This window comes from Coenobita brevimanus, chromosome 33, assembly GCF_032717465.1.
Source record: "Coenobita brevimanus isolate Jiangsu-jjx chromosome 33, ASM3271746v2, whole genome shotgun sequence".
Taxonomy (NCBI): Eukaryota; Metazoa; Arthropoda; class Malacostraca; order Decapoda; family Coenobitidae; genus Coenobita; species Coenobita brevimanus.
In genome coordinates this window covers 16,778,010-16,801,459 of record NC_136986.1, presented here as the reverse complement: position 1 = coordinate 16,801,459, position 23,450 = coordinate 16,778,010, and the positions used below count along the sequence as shown (strand labels likewise).

Sequence of the window (23,450 nt, the reverse complement as noted above, 5' to 3'; positions counted from 1 at the left end):
AAAAGATCATAGTCACTCTCTATCAATTGTCAGCCCTTTACCTCTTTCCACACGAGGTTTAGTAGGGGGTAAAGGTCACAGGGCCCTTTGCATGGGGATATAAAGCGGCGGAAGTTAGCAGGAGGAAATCGACATACTCCCACTTTCAAAGACGACAGTGAACTGATAGTGGTGGCCTCCTGCCGCCTGGCTAGGGTAGATGCAATACTACCAACTTCAGCCCTATGAGTCCTGCTAATATATAGCAATGAAATGATTGGCAGGAAACCAAGACAATACATAATAAATTAGGTAGTTCCAGGTGAATGTAGCTATCACTTAGGCTTCTCCCTTCCCTCCTTATATGTATATTTATTATGAAAATAGATTATATGGCATATTTCAAGGGGAAATACACAGCAAAAATTAGCGAACGAGTGCACGTGAGGTATTGTCAGGTGATAATTAGCCAATTCCAGGTGTATGACACTATCACTTACCTTATTTCTTTTTTGTATATATTATTTGGTATAAGAACAGGGCATAGGGCTTATTTCAATGGATGAAATCAGTGGAAAATTCCAGGGAAGATTTACTTAGCATAGAAGACAGTGTGGTGGCCTGCAATAATTAGGTAGTTCCAGGTGAATGTAAATATCACTTAGGCTTCTCCCTTCCGTTCTTATATATATATTTTCATTACGAAAATAGATTATACGGCATATTTCAAGGGGAAATAAACAGCGAAAATTAGCGAACGAGTGCATGTGAGGTGTTGTCAGGTGATAATTAGCCAATTCTAGGTGTATGGCACTCTCACTTACCTTATTTCTTTCTTGTATGAATTATTTGGTATAAGAATAGGGCATAGGGCTTATTTCAATGGATGAATTCAGTGAAAAATTCCAGGGAAGATTTACTTAGCGTAGCATGGCCGGGCAGGCGAGAGGATAGGGTAACGGAGGGGAGGCAGGGAGGGGAGTCAAGAACGGGGAGAAATGGCTAAATTGTCAACAATGGATGGGAGTACAGATGAGATTAGGAGTGCTGACTAGTGTTGGACATTGGCAGTACTGATAGATGATACAAGCCACCACTTCAAAGCCCGGGCGAATTCAAAATAACACAGAATCACAAAAGTGTCGCCCTGCGGTATGATCCCTTGCTCCCAAGCGTCACGAAAATGACGTCCTGCAGTTAAGAGGTTAAGGAAGCTCCATACCACCACTTTCTTATGGACATCTTTTTGGATATGATTTGTTACTATTATTGTCTACGTTATTTGTGCAGAGTAAGGTGAAATTGGTAGGATTTATGCAACACAAAAGAGTACAGAAAGGTGTAAGAAATAAATATATCGCCAACGAAAAGGTACTATAGAGCTTCCTCAACCAATGATAGTACGCATCTAATTAACTGTGGGTGATGAAGCAGGCCCTGATGAACGACACGGCTTTTGGTGATGATTATACAGATTCCTTCATCACCTCGTCTCTGCCAGGTCCTTAAGATGTACAGTTACATTTGTTAATACACCTACACTCATATTTACCGTAGTTTCAGTGCACTATCTTATGAGTACATTTGAAGGATATGTATGGTGGATATCAGAAGAGCACATGCCACACAAGTGTGTGTGTGTGTGTGTGTGATCACTGATCAAGGTAGTATTAGTAGTAGTAGCAGTAACTGTAAATCCCTGCTCATTAGAAATGTGAACTCTGTGGACTGGGGACTAAACTTACCTTCCTCCTACAACTCAAAGTTATTCTTCTGGGAGATGTGGAAGTAGATGAGGGACATTTGTATATCCAGGCAGTGGAGTCGCCTGGTTCCATCTGTGAAACTGCTTAAAGGCGTCCATCTTTATCACAATGCATTCCTCCTTCATCTATATAATTATTTTGAGTGTCTGTCTGGGCACTTGGATGTATGTGTATTTTTCTTTATGGACGGAAGACCTAATCAAAGGCCGGGAGCCTGCAAGTTGTACCTTAAGGAAAAAACAAAAACAAGGTTAACACTGAAAAAAATTTAAGTGTAAAAGTTACTCTTTTAGGGGAGTACAGCGTCTATGTCAATATTTACTCTTCTGAGAAATGTGAGAGAGTAAACATACTCTTTTGAGTATTTCTTAGTAGAAGAGTACATTTACTCTCAAGAGTAAAACTGACATGACACTGTACTCCCCTAAAAGAGTATAATTACTCCAAGGAGGGTATATTTACTTTTCAAAAAGAGTAATAAATACACTAGCAAGGAGCATCATTACCTTTTGCAAAGAGTAAATCAATCCACCTTGAAGTAAGCTGGAAATTGTAGTGCAGATTCCTTCCACAATAGCTTCCCTTTGTGAAATAGAAAAATACACGGATAGATTTTACATGTTTATAAATTCATATCATTTCATATGTCAAAGGTCATACTAAAAATGATATCTATAGTAAAACTGATCTCGTTCAAAATATGCAGTATTTTGAAATCTTAAATACACATACCTAAATGCATGCATCCAATCCTATGTTGCCCCATGGGGAGCGTAGGAGCCCGGGGCTTGGCAAGGTGGTCCTGACGTTTAAGATGAGAGTGACCAGCTCCACTCATCCATGAGTGGCATTATCTATCTATCTATCTATTGCCAGACGCCTCAATCCCGTTTGAGGTGGCCACAAACAAATCGCCTCCAAGTCGCCCTGTCCCCCGCCATTTCACTGCCCTGCTCCCAACTCACACCCCACTCATATACCTCTCCACCCCATCCCTCCATCTCATCCTCGGCCTCCCCCTCCCTCTTCCCCCCTCCACCTCACTCACATACACTCTCTTCGTCAGTCTTTCACCCTCCATCCTCTCCACATGGCCAAACCACCTCAGTGTGTTCCTCATAACGCTTCCTATCACATCCACATCCACACCACAACGCTCCTTTATATCCTCATTCGCCAGCCTGTCTCTCCATGTGACTCAACAGGCTCCCCTTAAATAACTCATTTCCACTGCTCTCACTCTTGACTTGTGTCCTTCCAACAACGTCCAAGCTTCACATCCATACGTTAGAGTTGGTATCACAATACTGTCATGTAGTAACTTTTTCACTTCCATGCTCACTTCCCTGTTTCTTATAACTGCTTTCAGAGAACCAGCAACCTTTCTTCCCTGCTGTACCCTTTCAAGCACTTCACCCTCCAAACCTCCATCCTTACACATCACACTACCCAAGTACTTAAACGTACTCACATTTTCCAATTCCTCACCATCCAACCTCGCTGTACATTCACTGACTTCACCCCTCTCAAAGACCATCACTTTACTCTTCCCTACATTCACCTTTAGATTCCGTTTCTTACACACTCTCCCAAACTCATCCAACAAGCCTTGCAGCTCCCCTTCGTCTTCACTCAACAACACAGTATCATCTGCAAACAGTACAGGGAGTTTCCAAACACTATCCTCTCTCACCATGGCCACTCCAACATCCACTACCCTACCTTGTACCTCTTTTATTACCCCATCCATGTACAGATTGAACAACCATGGAGACATGACACATCCTTGTTTCAACCCAACTTTCAAAGAGAAAAATTCACTTAGTTCACCATCCACACGCACTGCAGCTTTCGCACCATCGTGCATACCTTTCACAGCATTCAACAACTTCCCATCTACTCCATATATTCTTAACACTTTCCACAATCCTTGTCTATCCACCCTGTCATATGCTTTCTCAAAATCCATGAAAGCCGCATACAACTTCTTTCCCTTCTCTAGAAACTTTTCCACTAAAGATCTAAGAATGAATATCTGATCTACACAACCTCTTCCCTTCCTAAAGCCTCCCTGTTCTTCTCCAACTAATTTATCTGTTCTTTCTCTAACTCTGTCAATAAGTATCCTACCATACACTTTTCCTATTATACTAAGAATACAAATGCCCCTATGATTACCACACACTTCTTTTTCCCCTTTTCCTTTGTACAAGGGAATAATTATACCTGACTTCCAATCCTCTGGGACTCTACCTTCATCCCAGGCCAATCTGCTCATCTTCCACATCCATTCTACTACTATTTCTCCCCCATGCTTCAGCATTTCACCACACACTCCATCAATTCCTGGGGCTTTCCCCGATTTAACTTTCTTCATTGCTTCCACAACTTCTGTCCTACTGATTTCTTCCTGTCTTCTCACCTCCCTCATTCCCCCAGCCATTCCCTAGCCACTTATACTCGCATTACTTCCATCCTCTATGTTCAACAATTCCTTAAAGTTTTCTCTCCATCTGCTCACTTTTTCTCCCTTCTCCATTAGTAATCTATCATTTTTATCTTTCACTCCCCTGCTAACTTCACTTCCACCCTGTCTTACTCTTTTCACCTCTTTCCAGAACATTTTCTTACAGTCCCTCCACTTTACATTATGTGATCAATAAACCCCAACGGATCCTTGGATATAAACCTGCACAGGCTCAATCAATTGGAGCATCTTTATTACCCACTAAACCACCAGGTACCATAATTTGGTTATATCAAATTCTTTAAATACAAAAAGTATGTCATTTACGTACAAAAATATCAGTAGAATGATTACTGTCTTCCAAAAATATGTAGTGTTCTGAATTCATAAATGCAAATATGTCTAAATGAATAAGAGTAACACATTTATTTACATGACTACAAAAACAATATCAAAATCAGTCTAACTCTAGCTCCCTCTTTACAAAAATAGGTAGTGTTCAGAGTTCATAAATGCAAATACCTGTCCCTATAAGCACACATTAATCCAGAGAGATCCATCTGAACACCAGCTTCTCAACACGTAACAACTATGATGGTAGAACATGTACCGGTATAAGCAACTTTTTCTTTTCATGACATGTTCAATTCAGTTGGTGAATGAACACAGATATACAGAAATAACACAGAAATATATTGTACACAATTGTAAAGCTGAAAGATTTCATGGTGCAATTTTTCGTATATTACCTTGATAAATGCAAAATACATTTCATCTGAAATAATCTCAATGCAATGTATCACAAAAGTATGAGCTATAATACTGTAAGAGATGAATGTTAAAACATGTTATAAAATTCAGTCCATTATAGGCCACACATTTGCCACATGATTATAACTAATCAACTTGTAACTCAAAAGCTACTTGCATCTGTTTAAGAAATTGTGCATTTTCTTGCCTGTATTAAGAGAAACAACTAATCAAGATTAATTCAAATATCAATTACAGAAGTGTTCATAGCAGATTTTTTTTTTTTCCAATATTGATTTCATCAATTTACATCGGACTGCACACAATGCCTTGGAAGTATTAACATACAGAATTTTAAGCTATTCACATTGGTGTATGCTTCCCAACCATTAAACTTTAATAAAACAATGACTTCTTTGTTTGCTAGTCAAGTACAAAATTCTTTAAAATACTATTGATGTACATAAGTAAACTTAAATTAATACACTAACACAGCATTGACAAAATACCAATATAGATCATAGTAAGTTACCAGTCAATAATTACTTTAAAAACATGAAGTGAAACCAATAAAAGATAGTAATAATACCTAATTACACTTTCGAAACAAAAAAGGTGACAAAATCTATGCCCAACTATCACACGATGGCAGGCAATCTCCATCAATTCCATTGTGGACACATCAAATATTCAGTGTCAGGTGACAATGATGTTGTTATTCAACACTAAATACTGAATAATGAACATATTTTAAACCATATTTTTATGTGATCTACCATCAATCCCGTCCCCTAAGACAAGTTCAACAGGACCAACGTACTTCATATGATCACAGACATATTGATGAAGCTGATGAGGATGGTAAAGGCTACTGCAAGCATCTTTTACCAGCTGCGTTTGCTGAAAATGTTTTTCATTCATTTCTCTATTTAGCCTATTCATGTTTTCATGTTCATCTTGTTCCAGTAGCAATTTCATTTTTGCAAGAAATTGATCATTGTTTAGTTGCACAATATTTTGAATTTCCTCAGCAACAGCACTACAAGCTGCTCGTGTCACTTTATGAATTTCACGTAGTGTCAGGAGAAACTTTGCTAACCTTTTAGTATAGTCATATTCAGGAACATGAGCTCTTCCCACATCATCAGCATGATTTTCTCCATTGTCATCAAAGTCCATGTCATCCTCAACATTGTTTATACTTGGTACTTGTACAGCATAGCCAACATCAATATTTTCATTATGATTGGGTGACAAGTGTTGAACAGAAAAGGGCTTATGACTCTGCTTAATGTGGTGCTGGTAAGATCGAATATTTGTGTATTTTCTTGTACACCCATCTGTGCCACAAACAAGTCTGAAATCCCTCTCTAATGCATGGACCAATGTATAGTGCTTTAATAAAGTCTTAAATCTACTACCCTGATAAATGCATTTTTGACAATGAAAACGTATTTGATTATGATCCTCCATTATTGTTATCAATTCTTACAATCAAGTATCATAATTTCTGACCATGGGATATATATATATTTATATATATATATATATATATATATATATATATATATATATATATATATATATATATATATATATAAGTCAATCCTAACCCAGTAGTATTGCAAACTATTGCTGAAACTTAATATAAAGCCCAATAATTATACTGTATGTCTCCCAGCTAGGTATTTGCCTACGCTTTTCAAACCCTCAATTCACGCATGACCACCTGACCAGTAATATAGCTCAGCATTACTTACCTTACACACACAGCTATAAGTTTTTTTTTTTTTTTAACTAGACCACGATATAGATGATACTTTTACAAATATACTGTCACAATATTTGTGACCAATTACCTTACTTGTGCACCGATATTTATGTATTACACAGCTGCTAATTTCAACTGAATCTCCAACGTAAACAGCCGGAAAAATACTAACGTGATGCACAAGCGCTTAATCACAGCTGACAGCCAGCATGAGTAAATGCAGTCTGCATGGGGAGTGTTTCTATTCACGGTACTAATGCTAAGGAGTAAAACAAAGAATACTCTTCTAGGAGAGTAAACGTACGCTAAGTTGTTCTATGTGAACAGATAACGAAGTTCAAGATCCAGTCATTTAGAGATGCATGGACACACTGCATCTGAAAGACTGGAGATCACAGGCAATAGGAAATACAGAGAGAGGGAGACAGTTCCAGAGTTGTCCTGTTGCATAAATGAAGGACTGTGAGTAGTGGTTAACTCTCGCATTAGAGAGCTGGACAGAAAAGAGATGGGAGTTTGTCGCTAGATGGATGTTACGCCTCGCCATACTGGTGGAGGGATGTAAGTAGACAGCTCAGAGGAGCAGTGACCATTGAAGCAGCGATAGGAAAGAGGTAAAGATGCAACAGTGTAGCTAAAAGACAGGTAGAAAGGAGCCAGTAGGCGAAGGAGAGTTAATGAGATGAAAAGCTTTTCACTCCACCTTGTTGAGAACAGCTGTATGTGAGGAGCCTCTCCACGTATGAGAAGTGTACTTTACACAGGGGCAAATAAAACCCATGTATAAATTCAGCAACTGTGCAGGGGTAAAGAAGGCACACAGTCGGCTTAGCACACTTAATCTCTTTTACGAGAGACGTAAAAGGTTCTTTCCATGATAAATCCAGATATAATGAAACCCCGAGTATGTTTAAAGGTGATGCAGGAATGAGGCGAGTAATATTAAAAATTAGGGGGGACTCCTGTGGAAGATTATGCCGGGTTGATAGATGTAAGGTCTGAGGTTTGATGTATTAAAAAGATTACGTTTACCCCAATCAGATATATGAACCAAATCATACATTCGGTGTGCCATAGCCTTATTCCTTGTTTGTTGAAGTAACTGCTGAAATGGTAGCTGCAGTAGCTGAATGGAAAAGTGGATGGTGGAGTCGTCAGCGTTTTAGAGGAGAAGGTCAGATGTAAAGCTTAAAAGGTCATTTATGAATAAAAGGAAAAGAGTTGGTGATAGGACAGAGACCTGAGGAACACCACTATTGATAGCTCTAGGTGAATAACGGTGGCCGTCTACAACAGCAAAAATAGAATGAGCAGAAAGGAAGCTAAAGATGAAGGCAGAGAAAGATAGAAACTGCAAAAGGGCAGTTTGGAAATTAAAGATTTATACCAAAATTATATATTTGTGCCAAACATGATGGAAAGCCTTTTAGATGTCAACTTCAATGGCAAAGCTTTCTCCAAATTCCCGAGAGGAGGACGACCAGGAGTCTGAAAGGTAGGTGAGAAGATCACTAGTGGAACGTTCCTGGCAGAACCCATTCAAATGATCATAAGCAAGGTTAGCCTATGATGAGAAAGATGCTTATATTTTTTTGTTAAAAATAGAGACCAAAACATATGAAATACAGGATGTTAATGTAACTGTTCGATAGTTAGAGGGCTCGGAATGGTCACCATCCTTTGGAACAGACTGACTGAGAGCAAACTTTCGATAAGAAGAAAAGGTATAAGTTTACAGACATAGGCAAAAGAGTTCATCTAGGCAGGGTGTAAGCACAGAAGCACAGATGTTGAGGACAACATGATGGATCCCATCAGGCCCATATGTCTTGTTAATATCAAAGCTGGTGATGGCAGAAAATACATCAATTGAAGACATTTTAATTTCAGAAATGAGGAAGTCAGAAGGGGGAAGTGATAGTGGAACAACACCAAAATCGTCCAAGGTGGAATTGGAGGAGGAAGTCTGAGAGAAGTGTTCTGTTTTTTCAGTAGAAGAAATAGCTACAGAGCAATCGGAATGGAAAAGAGACGGAAGGATGTTGAGGTAAAGTTATTAGAAGGGTTTTTGGCATGGTGCCAGAAGGAGCGGGAAGAATTGGAGTTTGAGAGTTCAGAGCATTTAGTACAAATGATATTACTTTCAGCTGAGTGAAGAACAAGTAGTGCAATTCTGTGCAGGAACATAAAAGAGATGAGATTTAGGAGTGGGTTGACTCCAGTACCTTTTGTAGGCCTTCTCTTTGTTGTGGAGAGCATTAGAACGAGCGTGATTAAATCGTTTTTTTTTCTTTTTTGCATTATTCAGAGGATATGATAAAAGAATGTATGCTTCCATACACATGAGAATAACATATGTAATGTGCAAGGCAACTCAGATTGCTCCCGGTCATGGAAGCAATAATCATTCCAAGGATAATCAACGAAGTATTGCCCAAGGACACCCCAATCTACATCTCCAAAGTGCTTCAGCCACCGCTTCCTTGGAAGATCTACAGGCCTAACTGGAGCGATAGGACAGGTTAAGATGATAATGTTGCAACTTGAGGAGCCCAATGGAGACAAAAGATTAACAGTGTAAGCTAAAGGATTAGCCGTAAGGAAGAGGTCGGGTATGTTGGAGCTCTCTTCAAGATGATCAGAGATATGGGTAGAGTGCTGTGCAAGCTGTTGTATGTCATTAAGGAGAGGAAAGATGTGTTTGTTCACAAGGTGGATTAGTCAAAGGAGAGGGAAGCCAAAGGTTGTGGTGAATATTGAAATCTCCTAGAATGGAGATTATTGAAATCTCCTAGAATGGAGATTTCTGAGAAATGAGAAATCGATAGAATGTGTTCCATCACAGAAGTAAGACAATTGGAGAGTTTTTCATAGTCAGTAGCATTAGGGGATATGTAAATTGCAGATATATATTTACTCAGAGAATGACAGGAATGCAGAAGCCAGAGTAAAGAATTCAGAAGATTAAAGTTCAGGAACACGAGAGCAAGATATGTCCTTGTGTACCTCTACACAAGAGCCATCTTTGGCTTTGGAATGAGTATAGGAAAAGAAGCAGGGTACAGAGAAGAGTTTGTCAGTCGCCTCAGACGACTGGGTCTCAGTTAGGAAGAGAAGGTGAGGTTTACAAGAGGAGAGGCAGTGCTCAACAAAGAGAAAGTTGGAGGAGAGGCCGCGAATGTTGCAGAAAGGAAGGAGTCACACTGTGGCTCCAGGTATCTCACCGGGTCGTCACTGGGAGAAGAGCGGATGGTCAGGGTTTTGATCTCCCCCGTTCTCCCTCGGGAACTCTGAGGCTTGGTAAATATTTAGAATTTTATGTTTGTAAAACTTTTAATAGGAAGTGAAATGTGTAATGTGCATGTAGTCTGGTGCTGACAGTTAGAGGAACTTGTATTGGAAAGCATGTCGCCTATTCTCTGTGTTACTGAAACACAGAAAAAGTTCAGCAAAGGGGGATGGTCAGGAGTTAGTCCCGAAGGCTGATGAAATGGGAGCTCCAGCACTCCCTGTGTCTGCTATACATGCCAATAATTTACAAGCTTCAGTGCCGCATATTTGTTTAGTTATAAAGACCTGAGGAAGGCCACACATACCATACGGACATCGCTTTAGGTTTGGTAAAGGGAGCATGCACTCAGTTTCAACTACCCACTAGCAAATTATTCACGTTTTTATATAGAAGTGAAACATTGTGTTTCCACTAAGAAATGCAAAAGAATTTAGACTGAACCACTGGAACTGCACTTGGAATTTCAAGTGAAGAAGCACAGCCTCTGACACTAATTGTCCTGTTAGGAATGTGCATTTTTTTTAGGATAAAAGAATGGAATTTTGGATGTATCTGCTTACAGGCTAAATTAGGCATTTGACACGATAAGATTTAGGCTTTGGGAGGAACCTCAACCTTAATCCTTGACCCCCCACCCCCCGGAAAAATAAAGACTACTAGTTTTCAAGGTTCAGGAATGAAATTTCGCCTTAAATGTCGGGACTGAGTATCCCAACCCCAAGCTTGTACAGTTCTAATGGACAGAAAAGGATTAAATGAATGGATGGAATGGAATCTCTTGTGTGAATTAACACCTGCGTGTGGGCCAGCAGTCACGCTTCAGGGCGTGGAGTGCCGCCGGCTGATTGGATATGCTGCCAGCACCTTCCCGGCACCCTTTGACCTCATGACCATTTTCTATGACAACCATAGGGTAGGTAGGTACCCAAGGTAGCCCACTGATGCACAGCTCAGTCTGTACACGGCAGTGGTAGAGTGTAGAATGATGTCTTCCTTATCTTCCTCGTTTGATTCTGATTGCATCATCGATCCCCACAAAAGTTCTGCCCATACCGCTAGGGAAAAGTCTCAGTGACTGAGCAGGTGTGTGGGAAATTGTAAATAGTAAAAAGATATGCACAAGTTTTTTTTTTTCTTTTTTTCTACAAGAGTGAAATGTAAGATATGTTATGTGTAGTGTTACAAAATAAGTGTTTTATAATAAGTTTTACAAGTGCATTGCAATAAGTGTTACTGTTTATGGTTATTTGTGAGACGATGATTGGATATACCTTGAGTAACCCTATCTAGTACAGTCAAAGAAAACCAAAAGTGCACTGGCGAGAAAGATCACCTGGTTGGCTGTAACTAAATTTTTTTCCCTCGTTACGCAGAAAATAATGGTGAATATGTGAGCATTAGTGTATTTGTGATAAGTACAAAAAATATAAGTTTTGTATAACATTAGTAATATTTTCACGATGCCTCTGAATAGTACAAATTAGTCAAAATGTCTGTACAAGTAATTACCTCATACTCAACCATACTGCATGAAACAACCAGAGTATTTACTTCTCAAAGTGCAAATACCCGTAATCGTGACGTCAAGTGCAAATGTAAGTGCTGTAGTAGAGGGAAATGATTATAATTGACACAAGAAGTGACTACTGAAAATAAAGAACTATTTTCTTCCTATCAGTGGTGGGCACAGCTAACCGAAGACTTAGCTTCGATGGCCGATAGTCCACTAACTCAAAAGTCAACTCCGATTGAGCTAAACCGATAGACTGCCGCAAAATTTAGCGGAAGCTAACGATTTTCGATAAACAGCTAACTTTCACTATTGGGATTTCAATTTGGTTTGTTTATTTGGCTCTAAAACCCTCAAAGAAAAACTCCTAGGTAGTTGAAGTTTTAATATATTGTAGCCTAGACATAGAACTTTAGAAAAAGGTAAATCATGCCAAGATAAGATCTTTCAGATGATGATCAAAGCTTTTATATTTTATAGTGCAACAAAGAGCCAAACAAGTCATACTCATCAATGCTTGTAAGACCTTTATTAAGCATGAGTTACAACTTGTTTATGACTTCCCAGTACTGATGAAAACTGAAAACCTTCCCCAAAAAATAATTTTTAATAAGAATTTATTGAAATTTACACAATTCATGGATTCAAGAAAGTAAGATCAAGGCATTTATAATATAAATTGCAAAGAACCAAACAATTCAGACTCATCAATGCCTGTAGTTATTGTTATTAATCCAGCCATTCACTTTGTCTTCTCTTTCTACTCCTTCATGGACTTCTTCATTGCCTCCACATGATGCTGGTTTCCCTTCATAAATATCAGCCTCTCAAAGTTGGCATCTGACAGGCTGGCTCTCCTGGCCCTCAAGATGTCTTTGCCTATGGAGAAAAGGCGTTCAACTGCAGCGCTAGATGGGATAGGCGTGTTGTACTTCACGAACAGGTCGATCAACACTTGCTCATCCAAGAAGGCTGCGTCAGTCAGGACGACATCCATTGAGCGGGAGCTGTGGGATTCCAACCATCTTTTCACTAAGTTCTGTGACCTGGATTTCAGGGACTTGTGGCTCTCTCTTCTTTCAGGTGGCTGCTGAACTTTCTTTAAGAAATTATCATCATCTCCATCGCTGGTACTGCTGCTGCTGGCCTCTCCATCCTCCCCGACCCTCAGGGCTTCCTCCACGGCAACCTCCATAGCCCTGGTTACCTTGTTGATTTGGGTGTGATTATATTTCTCTAGATAGAACAGACGAAACTTGGGGTGGAAAGCAGATGCCAGCTGGCATGCTGGTCATCTAGGGTAGGGCCAAACCTTTTTGTGATGCCTAAAATCATCGCATCTACCAAATGATTGCAGTACTGGAGGCCATTGGACTTAACCTCATTCAGCATCATCAGAATGGTTGCTATAGTTGGGAGAATGCTCCCGAGATAAGCCTGTTTCTCCCCCTGGATTGTATCCAAAGCCCTGGCAACAATGGACATCACGTGCACATATTCCTTTAGGAAGGCAACCTCAGAATCAGTGAAAGTCGACAGCTTTAGCTGCGTCATCACCTTGTGAACAGCTGGTCTCTTCTTCAGCAACAGTACACTGAGGACAACAATCGAGTCATAGATGGAATTCCATCTGGTACTGCTGGGGACCACCAGTCTCCTCTCTAACTCTTCCAGAATGGTGTCTGCCGACACTGTGCTGCAGCTCTGCTGGTTCCATAGTGCCTGTGCCTTTGAAATGGCTTTTCTGTAGGCCGTCTTGAAATGAATGTTGAGAAGTACCTTATCAGCATCCACGGTGGGTATTAAATTTAAGGTGTGGGATGCGCACCTCATATGCGTTGGCAGGATGTGGGCACTCGACTCTGCCTTGTCAAGCTTCTCATCAAAGGCAGGCTGAATAGAGATGCTCTTTATTTGAAACTCTTCATCCACAGTCCCGGCATTGGGATCTTCATCCTCCATGCGTTCTATGTCTACATCAATGCCAGGCTCAGGGATGTCTGGCAAGTGTTCAGCTTCTGTGCCAAATTGTACAAATGCCTTGACAAAGTTGCTGCCATTGTCTATTGTGGTCCTGGTCACCTTGTTCTGCAGGCGAGACTTATAGTGGATGTCCACCATGGCCTCAGCGAGAACATCAAAGGTGTGATGCCCTCTGAGCTGAAAGCAGGCCAGAACTGCATACTGGCTCATGCGGGTTTTGGGGTCCAGCCAGTGCACCGTCATTCCCAGATAGGATTTGTTGTGAGCCGACCAACAGTCTGCGGTAGTTGCCACCCAGGGGATATCCCGCAGAAGCCTGTAATTGAAGATTATAAAATGTAAAGAGTAAGAAGATATGTCGTAAAAATAAAAATAAATGATTGAGTAATAGCTAATGATGCTGAAATACTGTATTATATTAAAGACTGTCTGTAAAACTATCTTTTATCATGAAAAAAATTAGTCCTTAATAACTGAAGTAAATTTTGTATTAATAAACATGACAAAGTCTGTCATTAATGGAATTATTGTTATAACTTTATATATATATATATATATATATATATATATATATATATATATATATACACTAAATATAAAATATGTGCAATAGTGACAAACAGGGCATAGTGTCTGCTCACTTGTAATTAACTGATGAGATGTGACTTGAAATTTAAAGAAAATATATACATATATCATAAAAATGGAATTACCTATACGTTAAATAATATTCATACCTGATAAGATATTCCTCCAGCTGCTTATGCCTGTCCGAGATCCCTGACCAGGGTGCGACGGGACATTAATATCTTACTGGGGTTCAGTGTCTTGATCAGGCTGACAAAGGTGGGGGACTCCACTACATGCAGCGGCAACATGTTGCAGATGAATGCATCCACAATCTTGGTGTCAACCACAGATTGAAGGACAGCAGTGCCAGCAGCTACTTGGCCAAATGCCTCGTAAATTGAGGGCTGGCACATTCTCTTTGTAGTTGGAGAAATGTTACTGCCACTGCTACTTTCCAAGGATTGCCTGCGTTTCCCTCAGGAAGAGCCCGCCTTGATCCTGTCCTCAAACTGGCAATAATGAGGCTGGTGGCTCCTCTTAATATGGGACTTCAAGTTGTGGAGGCTCGTCACATGTCCCTTGATGATGGTGGTTTTGGGCTGGCACAAAACACACCTGTAAAAAGTTTTGTATGTTTTTTTCTGAGATTATATATTTTCATATAATATGCTGAATGTCCAGTCCATCAGAGTTCAATAAATACTTTCTAAATAAGAAATATAAAGAAAACAATGCATACAATTCAGGGTCCCAAACCATGAGGCTGAAGAAACCTGTCTGAAAATGTAGGCCAGTGGTTCTTAACGTGGGGGGCATGCCCACCTAGATAGGTGTCAGTAATTTCAAGGGGGGGGCGTGAGCCCTTGGGAAAAAGCAGGAATTTTTCTACTTATATTTGTTATTCTCTTAACCAAGGATTTCACGATCAATAAAGAGACTAATACTATTTTCATTTTTCTTTAAAATTTTGGAGGGAATTTTATTAATTGATGCAAGGGGGGCGTGCAGGGAAGGACCAATTCCTAGAGGGGGCATGGTACTAAAAATGTTAAGAACCACTGATGTAGGCTATCCCTAAATTTCTAGTTCACAACAGTTACAGTAATGGAGTAATTAATGGAAAGTAGTTTAGGAGACATATATATTTTTGTAAACTGACAAGTTAATAAATGAAAATGTTTTCCCTTCATCCTAAATCCCAAACAAACGTTTTAAATTTAATATGGCACCCTGTAGGCTGTTAAAGATATCTACATAAATGTGTATTTTGGGTGTTACATTCCTGAAGCTCAAGTTGCCGGTGTTCTTCTCGTTCTAACCTTCTGGCAGATATAGAAATTATTGACTTAGGTGGGGCCATGGATGAGGGTCGAGATGGCATGGCTGGCCGGCCTGGCCCTCAGCCTGAGTCACAGTTTCCTCCGTCCTAAAAACAGATGCTGGAGTCTCCTCAGCAGATCCAGGATCATCAGGGTAAAGCACAGTTATGTCCTCACTTAAGTCTCTTTCCATATCAAAATCTGGTAGTCGCTGTAGATGACACTGACACAGGAGTGACGGACTGACTTCTGGTTGCAACTTGAATACACGTGTTTAGTCAACACAGGGTAAACACTGTTTACCTTCACGCTAATCTGCACGCAATCTAAGCAGGGACTGTAATTATAAATGTGCCTCTGTGTGGGATTATTAGTATTAATTTATTATTACTATTATTATTATTATTATTACTATTATTATTATTATTATTATTATTTTAAGATTCTACAATTCATCACAAATAAACCAAAGTGAGAATGGCTTGTATTGGATGTAGACTCGTCAGTATCGTTAGCGGACTCGAAGTTAGCTGATTAGCTGAAGCTAATTAGCAGAAATAAATTTAGCTGAAGTAAATTTAACGGAAGCTAATTAGTTCGATAATGATTTTTGAAGTTAGTGAATACGATAACCAGTTAACAACAAAGTTAGCTTCGTTATTAACTGTTTAGCTTATTATCGGAACCCTGCCCACCACTGCTTCCTATACATCAACAGGGCATAACGGCACTATGAAACGCCCGGAAAGAACTATGGGGAGCCACATGGACAGGGTGATGACTCATCCTTACGACGGTAAGTAAGGAAAAGTTGAAAGAATGGAATATTCCGAGAGGTTGGGCAGTGTTACAATCACCACTCCAGTCAGAGCTGCCAGTGCTAGCCAGCGAGTCCAAGGTCACTGGCAGAGGTGCGCATCTGGATTAGCCCGTCAAAACACGGAAAGCCAGTCATCTTTAACGTATCCTTATTCATTGACGGGACCACCTGCAGACTTTGAGATTATTTCATTTGAAAGAGGAAGAGTTGAAGAGACTTATGTATATTTACTTTCCTCTCTAGTTATAATAATTTGGAAGATATCAGGGTTTGAAATAAGGGTATTTTTCCCAAAATCTTAGAAATTCCCCATCAGGAGGAGTGGACAATGGTGGATAAGGGTTAATACGGACTAAAATAGGTCGTGGATATAAATACAGTGAAGTCTTTTTATCCGAAATTCCTTTAAACTTAATATGACATTAACCGTAAATTTTACTAAAACGTTTTCATTTTGATTAACTGCAAAAATCTGAAAGCTATCCAAACATTCAAACATGGCGGGCTTGTTTTGCGCCACTAGCGTTAGTTTACGGTTGCTCCGTTAGTCACTAGAGCAGCGGTTCTCATGCTGTTTAGTGGGTGAGCCTATTTGGAATTTTTCAAGACTTCACGACCCACAGGGTAAAAAAAAATCAAAGAGAGAGAGAGAGAGTAACCGGTATATAGCCTATCGTTGTTATTATGAATATGCTAATAGTGTAATAAGGATAATTACAATTTCAGTTAAATAAAATACATTGAAAGCATTAGGCCTCATTAGGCTTTTTTACGTCCCTGCAACCCATCAAAATTCCTCTCGTGACCCACCTTTGGGTCGCGACCCATAGTTTGAGAATCACTGCACTAGAGCGAGCATTGGTTGCGCCAGCCCCAGTACACCACCACGGAAGATTTGGATGATGTGGGAATGATTGAATAAGGAAACAGGTAATATGAAAAAAGAATAGGGTTAAGACTTTATTTGTTCGAATTGCTTACAGTGAATTACCTAATTGTTTTGGTGAAGGTTTATTTAAGTTTATTTGAGTAAAGATTTATTTAAGTTGACAGTTTCTATTACAGTTACAAAAGTCCAGTTACATACGTAGTTACTGCAATGTATTTAGTGTTTTGGTGATAGTTGAGTGGCTTTTGGGGTGGTGGTGGTGGGCTAGACGTTGCCAGAAATGGGTGATGGGTGAGTACAGTACTGTTCCCTTGTATCCTACATACTATTACAGTATCTTTTATTCGATAAAATCGATTAAACGAAACTTTAAAAGTCTCACGATTTTCGGATAAAAGAGACTTCACTGTACTGACCTCCACTTCAGATTCTCGATCTCTCATGGCCCCCCTCTCCTCGTAAAAAAGTTCTCCAAGATCAGTAGATGAATTAGTGAGTGTGCTATTTGGCAAAGAAATGTGTGTGTGATTGTTGTTTCGTCCATCCACGAATCTGTCTACCTTTAAGGATTTCTAAAATACCATCATCAATTTTCCGTGATATGGCTAACTCCAGCAAAGATGGGTAGCACTGCTAGTTGCATGTAAACACAATTTTTCTTAACATTACAAACATTGGTAGGCTCAATGTTGATTTCGTTGTTAGAGGCTCATCTTTAGGCGAGTCCAATGGACTGCAGAGAGAAGATGCCCTTCTCTTGTAGTCCTCAATCTTCCTTCCAAGAGAAAAGGAGTGAGTTGCAAGATACTGTACAGACAGACTGTGGATCCTCAGTGCCAGTGTGTGAATGTGCCCCTCACCATTTTCTTTTGATAAAATAATATTAATGACCAGGTGAGCGTGTCAGCATTTAGTGAGCTGTAGAGTTAGGTCCTTTCACGTCTGCTGGATGCAGCAGGGAAGTATACCCCCAAAATCGTGGAAGTAAATGCAGCCCAACAAAAAGGGGAAAACTGGCAAATGTGAGTACAATACTCCCATTTCCTTACCACATTACCCCTTCTCTGTTCTTCCTTTGCTCAGTGCTGGTGTCGGCAAGGCAAGTCATTCTCTCTCTCTCCATGCAATGAATGAGCAACACTTGGGGACAGCATCCGTCCTCTACGAGCTGTGCACTAGCATCTTCTCGACTCTGTGCTGCTACTTTCACGGTTGCCTGGTAAGCCTGCATCTTGCAGGAAGTGCCCTTGTTTATTTTTTTATTTTTTTGTCATTTGTCTTTCCTAGTTTCATTATGTTAATTTCTGGTTTGCAGCCCCACACTGTGCGCAGTTTTTCAGTCGGCATGGCTGCAGTGGTTTGCTTCTGTCATGCTAGGCTGTCGGGGATTGGACTGAAATTTTACTATACGACATGACAATATGGGTTTTAGTGTGGCTGCTGGCTCGTCATGGAGCACATATTTCATCAAGGAGGGCAGGCTTCCGCTGCTGCACGATGCTCAACCTACACTCTGCTCGCATGGAGCTACGACATGTTTTGTTCCATTTGTGTTATTTTTCATAGTTACTGTTTTTTTGGTTTATTTGCCTTAAGCCCCAAGGTCCACACAGTGGTCTGTGTGTGCAAGCATGACGAGCTATTTCCATCTTGCTATGCTTTTCCTCTCAGGCCTGATTTTACTTTTTTACTCCTCATAATGTCAATATAGTGTAGTTTTTAGTATGCAGTTTGAGAATGAGATTCACAACTTTTTCACTGTATTCTAGCTAGGCATAATTCTTCTGTCATGCAATGTTTACCGAGGCCATATTTGGTCTAGTATAGTATGTAGTGTGTAGCTTGCATAATGGCGCACAGTTTTCAGTCTGAATGAGCATGACAAGCTATTTCCATCATGCGAGGCCCTCCCTTGTTTTCTCGAGGTTTCACTCATTGTTTTCTCCTGACAAATAATTTAGCATTAGTTCCAAGTTCATTTGGTCTTTCTGGCCCATGTGGCACACAATGTTTACACTGAACAAGTACAGTGAACTACTGTCACTGCTTTAGCCCGGGGCTCAGGCCATGGTTTTACTTCTTAAGGCTTACATTAGTAATTGCCTTCACCACATGATGTGCAGCTTGTAATCCATCTGTGCCTGGCAGGCTACCTCTTTCCCAGTTTGTTTGCCCTAGGTCATGTTCGTCCGGATCTCCGGCCCTAGGTTCCTGCCATGATTTTTTCTATAGGTGATTCAATGTCTTTTTCATTCTTCTCAACCACATGGTTGCCGACCCCCACCCGCCGCTCTTTTAGGTACAGGGGTGGGTGACCACCTGTCGCCAACCAACTGGAGGTGCATTGCATGAAATGGTGTGGCACGTCAAGGTGGCACAGACAGAACAAATCCAGTGGCTAACTCACCATTGCCCTTGGTACCTGTCGGCTCAGGATTTTCTGGGGAGAAGAAGCAGAAGGCCAGTGCACATTCCAGGTTTAAGTTAGCCTCATTTGAATGGACTGTCTGGAGGGTTATATTCAACTCATTTGTTCTCAGGTATGGCCACTTGCAGGTGGCCCTCTTTGTCAGCAAAGACACAGTGCAGTTATGCTCTACCTGTCCAAGGTGCCCTGTATGCTGACAAGTGGCCCGAATGTGATAGAAAAGGACTGGATGAAGTTGACACTCATATACCTGTTTCCCTCACCTGCAACCAAAGTTCTCCTAAACGTAGTTAGCGATTTTAGCCTTGATTGTGAGAAATCTGGTCCTACAGTAGTACCAGAGTCCTGTAAAGGTAAACTCCAACCCATTGCCTCTGGGGACAGAGTGCCTTACCAACCCCTAACAGAGAAGCTCCGAGCAACATTGAACTTTTATGCATGATATTTCTCTAGTGGGTTCTATCCTTTGCCGAATTTCATGGAGGATATGCTACGAACATTGTGGGCCTCCTGCGCCAATCCCTGTGGACAGCTTTCCTCTGTTTCTGAGTAGAATAGAGAGGCCCTTTAATAGCAGAGTCCCAGGTCCTGTCATTACCTCCACCAAGGAGGTTATGTTTTACCCCACCTTAGTTTGTTTGTTTGTCTGTCTGTCTCCCTGCCTGGTAGCAGGACTACTCTAAAAGTTGTGAATAGATTTTGACGAAAATTTTGTGGAACTGTGGGCAATAGGCGAAGGAATATATGAATAAATTTTGGGTCAGATCCAAATCCAGAATATCCCGTACAAAATTCTCCAAAAGTTCTCAATGAATTTCAATGAAATTTTGTGGAAAGGTGCACCAAGGACCAAGAAAAAAATGATTAAATTTGGGGTCGTATCCTGATCCTATATCCACGGATCTGGATCCAGGATTACTCTAAAAGTTGTGAACGGATATTGATGAAATTTAGTGAAAGGATGGGCCATTAGCCAAGGAAGAAATTGTTGATTTAGGGGCGGATCCGGATCTGGATCCTGAGTATCCCACACAATATCTCCAGAAGTTCTCAATGATTTTCAGTGAAATTTTGTGGAAAGGCAGGACATAGATCAAGAAAGGACTGATTAAAAATTTGGGGGCGGATCCGGATCTAGATCCTTTTAAATGGCAATGGCATTAGCGAAAGTATGTGCTCTGTGAGCGCTTTCTAGTTTTCATCGAATTTGGTGCAGACGAAAGGCAGGGCAGGGACTGTCTTTAATTTATACACTGTTTCCAGCTAGTGCCATCTCCAAGGACGCTCCCAAAAAACGAGAAAGAAGACTTCAGGTTTGCCCCTCTCACAATCCCAGCCTGTAGGATACGTACCTTACTGTCCACCATCATCTATGCCCAGTAGCAGTGCTTAAGCGGTGCCCGGAAGTTTCAATAGGTGTAGACTTGAGATAGACATTGTTCTGTGCAGATTCGGGTGTCCCCTTATTCAGTGAGGGCACTCAGTGCTTAGCAGAGAGTGTACTAGTAAAGTCTACTAACACCCGTAATATACAGCAGAAGCAGCCTTGGTAAGTGATCCGGGATCACACGGTCTTCGGGGAATAACGGCATCCCTGGCATTTCTCCATACACACACGCACTCTCACTTGCACAGAGAAGTAGCCGGTGAAGTTCAGTGACGTCCTTCATCATAACATACATAGATCACTCCCTGGGGGATGCCCCATGCATAGCAGTAAGCTTCTTCCCATTCAATAACCAAGAAAAATAACACTGCACTCCATACCCTCACAGAAGTGATGCTCATACTTTCGCTGTCATGCTACTCCATACCAAGTAGGAAACGCCAGCGCAATGTGCTCCAACCCACCACTGAGTGAACAGGGCAGCAGGCGTCCATTCATGATCAGAGGTAGTGCAGTGCACCTCCCTGATGCTCTCTATGATCTTAAAGACAAAGAAAAAAATAAATCAGTGGAAGCGAATGATAGTGAAAAAATCAAAACAAAATATGGGTGATATAATGTGAAAAGATGAAAATTAATGTGTGCCAGCTGGATGTCTCTTGTGTGCTATGCGATCCATCAATATGATGACTTGGTCCTAGGACCCTTTACCATGCATATGCCTTGTATCAAATCAGGCACTGAAAAACTTATCTTTTACACACGTTGCCCACATTAAAAAAAAAGGAAAACAGTGAAAAAAAAAAGTGGACGTGTCAGATGAAATGTCCAGTGCTGTAATACCTAGCCTGCGAGCCACAGTCAGAGATCCTCAGTGTATATGTTCCTGTCAAGCATTCAACTTACAAAAATGAAACTGTGTTGTTTTATTACCTCTTTCTATCCTTTTGGTTTGGAGCTAACTAAACGCAAACTCCCCAACCTTGTCATAACACCAGCTTTGATGATGAATGTGAAAAGGCTATTTATGTCAGGGGCGAGGGGGGGTGTTCGTGTTTACCATGATTACCCATCCCACTTCACATCCTCCTCAAAGCTGATCTGGTGTTATGACAATGATCTGTCTTGCCAATACCTGCGTTTAGCAAGCGAAGGGCAGAGATGGGATAAGAGGGTAGGAGTATGGAGGGGATTGTACACGTTTTTGTTGGTCTTGTCAATGTTTTGGTGAACATCCTCCTTGGCATAAGTAGGGATTTCGTCTTCGGTTTCAAAGCCAGTATTTATATAAATGACAGCAACTAGAAGTAAAAGCAATTATTAATTTATTATACAAGTGCATTAAATGAATATGAACCTTTACTTAAGATACAACAGCCGTACACTAATATACAATTGGGGACCCTAAGAAATGTTCCTTATTACCTTTCCAATCTGATATACCGGTATACATTTTACAAACTATATGGTAGGTGGGCATGGCCACCATCCATTTCCCATATATAATGCATCTTTCTGGTGACCCTACCTGAGTGACAAGCCAAATGGTTTCTTCTAATCTAGTAAAATCTATACCATGATGGATGGTAACCATTTAACCAAATCGACTCTTTCTGGCCTATTGGGTTTTGGACAAGAACCATAAGGGTTTCAGTCTGAGGGTTGTTTCGGGATCATTACTAAAACGATGCCTCTTGGGCTTTTCGTGGTTTGTCACCCTTGCCTTAAATGCCTGTACATAGTATCTTGGCTCCAGACCCCTATCCACTGATAAGGAATGGAGTATTGCATAACAGATACACGAACTTTCCACATTGCTAAAAGGCTGACTGCCCTTACAGATACTGGCCCTAAGGATGATGAGGCTTAGTCTGCTGCTGGTCATCTTCTTTGACGCCACATGTGATGAAAGTAGCTCACTGCTTACACCTCTTGCAGGTACAGTTGCTTAAAATAGGCACACACATTCAGTGCACACATATACCTGTATGCATATTGGGTAATTCTTCCATCATAAGCAAGTAAATTTCATCCACATATGTGTCGGTCTCACACTATACCTTCTCGGACTCAACCAACACGTACCTAATTTCCCTTATGAACCTATTCATTGGATCCTTTTCTCCCAGTGGCCTGTTTCCTAAGGACCTTTTTTTTCCCTTATGCCCGAATTATCTGCCAGTTACCCAGACCTATTTTTTGCCACTAACCCATTTTCTACCTTGTACTTATACCTCCCCCTGAACTTATGTTTTCATTATACCAGATCAATCTATGGACTAATTTTGGTCATGGAATTATTTCAATTCATGGCCTGTTTACTACATGGAACTATTTCTGATCTGTGGAGACATTCTATTCCACATTTACATTTTCCTGAATGGAGTTTTCTTCATTCTTGGGTGAAATTCCTCAAGTTATTAAGATTCCACAAGAGATCTATATTCCCATAGATGAATTTCCTTCCCATAAAATAATAGTAATGGTAATAGTAATATTAATACTAATACTAATTCTAA

The 23,450-nt window shown here is 40.5% G+C and overlaps 1 pseudogene; it reads right to left on the bottom strand.

The window, feature by feature from the left end:
* Nucleotides 1-12,295: 12,295 nt before the first annotated feature.
* The window catches only part of LOC145395807 (uncharacterized), a 51,188-nt pseudogene continuing 40,033 nt past the window's right edge, over nt 12,296-23,450 (bottom strand).